The sequence below is a fragment of the Molossus molossus genome, unplaced genomic scaffold, assembly GCF_014108415.1.
Source record: "Molossus molossus isolate mMolMol1 unplaced genomic scaffold, mMolMol1.p scaffold_m16_p_10, whole genome shotgun sequence".
In the NCBI taxonomy this organism is placed as follows: domain Eukaryota; kingdom Metazoa; phylum Chordata; class Mammalia; order Chiroptera; family Molossidae; genus Molossus; species Molossus molossus.
Genome location: NW_023425345.1, coordinates 51,030,360 through 51,035,785, shown reverse-complemented (window position 1 = coordinate 51,035,785; position 5,426 = coordinate 51,030,360).

The window sequence follows — 5,426 nt, the reverse complement described above, 5'->3', positions numbered from 1 at the left end:
TGTGAGGTTGGTTTTCTTGTCCTTGGAAGGTAACACCTTTCTTAAGAAAATAATTTTTCCTCAAAGTGTTTTGAATCTATTCATCTCCATTCCCTCCCCAACCCAAACTTTACCACTAGCAGGAGTTTGTTTCTTTGTTTCTCATTGTCTCTTTTGTTGTCCAAATTGAAGTCCTAGATCTGTCCCTATGACTGACTGTTACCTCTAATTTGAAGAAACTACTCTAAATGAAAAACAAACTTTTAAATAAATCTTTAGGGACCAGAATGGTGCAGATTTTAAAAAAATGACTCTGGCTGGCTGACTGCCTAGAAGGAACATCTTTCACTGCGGGAAGTGACTCTGGAGTGAGCTGGGATGATTAACTGAGGGCACCTGTGCTTGGAACTCTGAAGCTGGTGAACAGAATGTATCAGACTGAACGTAAACAGTTGCAGGCTTAATATGTAACTGTGGAGAGAGGAGGCAACCTACTGGCTTTTTTCCCAGGAGGTGGCAGCTCTCACAGCAGGGCCCGTCTGCCTCCGCTAATTGACAGAGGATGGGTCCCTTCTCCCTGTCCCCTCTTTACACACACATGCCTGGTAGGTTTTGTTGTTTTAAACTTTGTCCTATGGGCCATCCCTTTTCTTACATCTCTGCAAACCTAGTGTTGGCCTGGCTCCATATTTGCTATTCTGTAGAATCTCCCCAAGGTGCATTTTAAGTCACTAATGTAGAGGAAGTAAGTGGATTGTGTAATGTTAGTGAAGGCAAGGCTTCCCTATGCAGGAACTGATGGCCCATTAATGAAAAGAAAATGGTCCTGTGTGTCAAATGTTGGCAGCCAGTTGCTTAGTTTTGGGCTAGGGCAGGAGACTTTAGCCATGAAAATAATTCTGGTATTAGCAAGGGGAAGTATGTACCCACCTTTAACTCTTTTAACAGCACTTCATGTTGAGCAGCTCAGCTTTCTGCTTTCAAGGACTTTCTTAATTAAATTATTCTTCTTTGTGTGAGATCTAGGGAAAGGGTTCAGTGCTTTGGAGAGGCTGTTACCTCTGTCTCCTACTCCCAACACTTTCTGTCTGCCTCTTGCTCCTTTAATGCAGTTGAACTGACCATCCCACTTGCAAGTAACCAGAATCTTTACATCTGTTCTCCATCAATGTATGTAAGACTCCTAAGTTTGATGTTTATTTAACTGGGCAAGCATTACATGGTTTGATTCAGCAGCAACGATTTGCATTTATATCTGGATGTTTAATGACTTCTCCTTCCTTAAGGTGAATGCATTGCTTGCAGAAATAGAAGGCAAGAAGGCATCTGGGTTTGGATTGGAGACTGTAAGGTACTCACTTGACTTACTGTGGCTATGAACTGAACCTGTGGCATTGAAGGGATCTTGAGTTCTTATGTTCATGGTTAAATTATTGGATATCACAGAGTGAAAGTAGTGCTGAGTGAGTGCAAGAAGCATAGATACCAGGCTTGCTGGGGTTTTTTTGTTACAGTAGGGCCTCCCTACCCTCCTTAAGCTTCAGCTAGACAGGCGTGTACATATGCACTTGTATATGGCATATGATTTCCTATCAGAAAAGCATTTGGGAGACCCACTGCTGTGCGTGGTATACCAAGCAGTTTGCATAATCATGTATCACCTTTTCTTAGAATCAACTTGAGCAGGGAGAGAGCTGTTGTGCAGTTCCAGTCTGAGAAGCAAAGGTTGCAGAGTTCAGTGTTCAAGTTGCCACAGCTCACACAGTAGGTTCTTGATCAATGTGCTTTGATGATAGTCTTGGTCATGACTCGAGTTGAAATTGAAGCCACTGATGCAAAAAGCTTTTTAAGTGTGCAGGGTCGGAGCATGTTAGTCATTATGCTTTTAGTATAAACAGGGTATGGAGAATGGCCACTTAACCTATGAATATAATGGTTTTAAAAAATCTCCCTGTAGCTGGTATATTTTGTAAATACGTGAAGGCCCTAGTCTAGGAGGTTCTTGTATAATTTATTGGACTCTGGTTCTGAGTTTGTATTTGTTGATTGTTTCTATTCATGAAGTCAGGTGAAAGACAGTTGAAATCACCAGGAATAACCTTGTAGTTTGTGGGAGCTTTCTCCTCTGCAGTCATGTGTGATGGCAAAGGAGGACACTTGCCAGGACTCAGGATTGGAAGCAGGACTTTTCCTGTTTGTCTACCTTCTCTTATAACTCTTGCCCGGCTGCATTTTGTTGCGTTGTTTTTATTTATTTATTTTTCTGTTTTGATTTTAGAGAGAGGAAGGGAGAGGGGGAGAGAGAGAGAGAACATCAACTGGCTGCCCACTGCAGGCCCTCCACTGGGGATCGGGCCCACAACCTGGGCATGTGCCCTGACCGGGAATCAAACTGACAAACCCTTAGTGCATGGGTTGACGCTCAACCACTGAACCATACCAGCTGGGCAAGTTGCATTGTTTTTATATATCATTACTCTCACATCTCACACAGTTGGATAACATCTGTGTGGTAGGTTCAGACATATGTAAATGGATAGTTAAGACTTCTAATAAAGCACTTGCCAGTTCATATCTTCTCTGGTCATCAGTGAAGATGGACTTAGGAACTGATTCCCCACAAAGCCTCTAGGAAAAGTAAGGTGGTGATGTTCAATGTGCAGAGTGCTTTCATTTATCATCTTACTTGATCTCACCACACCTACGTGCTGTGGGCAGGATTGGTGATGTCATCCCAACTGACAAATGCAGAGAAGTGATTTGGCTCAAATTCCCACAAACTACAGTGGGGCTGGGATTAGAACCTGGGGATTGCAGCCCCACTCTGGAGGTCAGCTGTGGCACTTGCTATTTCAGACTTCCTCAACATCATGGGCTTGTTAATGTTATTAGGTACACAAATGGTTCCACTCAGGGCTGGATGTGGATCTGCTTATGTGCTCTCAACAGATGACTCAGAAAGAGGGAGGCCCAGACCTCTGGGAAAATCATTTGGGAATGTCTTCATGGTTGGGGTTATTGTCTGGTAAAATGAGAGACCTGTGCTTGGTGATCTGGGGCTGTTTTCTGTGTGCAAGGAGGAAGAGCTGGTGTGGGTGCCTGAGGTTGCTCCTGGTGGGAGTCTGTTCTCAGGCCACCCATGTGCATCTTGTGTGCTTTGAAGCTCAGCCAAGAACAGGCGAGTCTCTGAACCAAAGCCATCAGCCTGCTTCTAGAAACGTGTCAGCGGATTAGCTTATTGGCTTTTCCCCTGAGTGGCATTAGTTCTCACCCCGTCTCATGTTCACCATCTGGCTTTGAGTAAGAAGTCTTTGAGTGATCTCTCTTCAGCAGCCTGCTCTGTGCCAGGGTTTTCTGAGGGCTGTTCAGCTTTCTCTCTCATCAACTCCAGGGCCCTGTGCTCTCCAAGAAGAAGTCTGTCTGTTGTGTCCAAGTATGCATACCTGAGATCAAAAGAATATTTAAGACCTCAGAGGGAAAAAAAAATCAGCTTAAAGGAGAACGAGTCTGTGTAGTTAATGACCTAAAGTCTTATGTTGTCAAAACTAACAAGTGAATCTGTTCTTAGGTGAGTTTTTAAAACGGAGTTGCTGCTGCCACAGAGAAAGCTCTTTCTGCCTTTAAGATGATATAGTTTGTCCAGATTTTAGTAGAGCGAGGGAGATGAAGGGGCTGAAATTTTTCTTCCTCACTGGAAAGCAAAGCATTGGGGTGGAGGTGCTTAAATGAATGAACCACCTTCCCTCCTCCCAGAGAGCTGGCTGTTCTCTCCTCCTAGGTTAATATACATTGACTGGGGCTAAATGCCTGATGCTTCTGGACAGAGTCCAGTCCCTCGGCAGAGCAGCCGCACTGTGGAGATACAGCTGCTGGCATTAAAGGGCTAAGCCCCTTTCCAGCTGCTTTGCTTTAACGGGAACTGCCTGCAGTCGGCATCTTAACGGGGCTGTCTCAGCCTGATTAGGAGGAAATGACTAATCTCTGCATCTTCTCATGGCACTGGCCTGGAGAATCTGGGGCAGATAACCTGGTGGGGTAAGAAGTGGTTGGACAAATGGTGTTGGAGTGCCAGGCGATTATCTCCTCAAAAATGGTGGTCCTAGCTTGGCATGGCTTGTGCTTTGTTTTGTTTCCATGAGAAAAGTGCGGTTCTCTTTAGCAGATTCCCTAGCACTGAGGGAGAGATGTTCACAGTGAGGGGTGCCTGGGTCTTTACAAGCTGGGCTAGCAACAGATGTGCAGTTGAATTGAGACCATACGAGGGAAGTGGTATCCATCCCCTTAGAGCAGGGGTGGGGAACGTATGGTCTGCGGGCCGTGTAAGGCCCCTGAAATCAATACCAGCTGACATCACACCCTCACCAAATTAGCCTGACCAAATATAGCAGGCTAATTTTTTTTTTTTTTTTTTTTTTGGTACGTGCCCCTATCAGGAACTGAACCCGGGACTCTGGTCCACAGGTCAACGCTCCAACCGCTGAGCCAGACCAGCCAGGGCCAGCAGGCTAATTTTTAAGTTGATAATTTTGTATGGCCAGAGAATGATGTTATAAATATCCAAATGGCCCTTGGCGGAAAAAAGGTTTCCTACTCCTGCCTTAGCGGAAGAAGACTTGAGACCCTCCAGTGTGTCCCTCTTTGGTCCTTTTTTTATTTAAAAAAAATTTTTTTTCCTTTATTGATTTTAGAGAGAAAGGAAGGGAGAGGGTGAGAGAGGTAGAAACATCGATGAGAGGGAACATCGATTGGCTGCCTCCTACATGCCCCACTGGGGATCGGGCCCACAACCTGGGCATGTGTCCTGACCAGCAATTGAACCGGCGACCTCTTGGTGCATGGATGGATGCTCAACCACTGAGCCACACCAGCCAGGCTGGTCCTTTTTTTTTAAAAAAAAAATTATTTTTATTAATTTATTTTTTGTTACAGATGTTTCCCCCTTTTTCCCCCCCTAGATGCCCTTCTCCCAATCCCGCCCCCACACATACACATAGGATTGTTGTCTATGTCCATTGGTTATGCATATATGCATATAAGTTCTTTGGTTTATCTCATCCCTCCCCTTTGTGCCCCCTCCTCTGAGGTTTGTCAGTCTGAACCGTACTCCTTTCTATGTCTCTGGGTCTATTTTGTTCATCAGCTTATTTTGTTCAGTATATTCCACAAATAAGTGAGACCATATGATATTTGTCTTTTTTCGACTGGCTTATTTCACTTAGCATAATGCTCTCCAGGTCCCTCCATGTCATCTCAAAGGATAAAAGCTCTCTTTCTCTTACAGCTGCATAGTGTTCCATTATGTATATGTACCACAGCTTTTTTATCCACTCATCTATTGATGAACACTTGGGCTGTTTCCAGATCTTAGCAATTGTAAATAGTGGCCCTTTTCTTTAAAATCTGACTTACCGAGCCAATATTTGAGAGAGAAATAATCATTGTCTTAG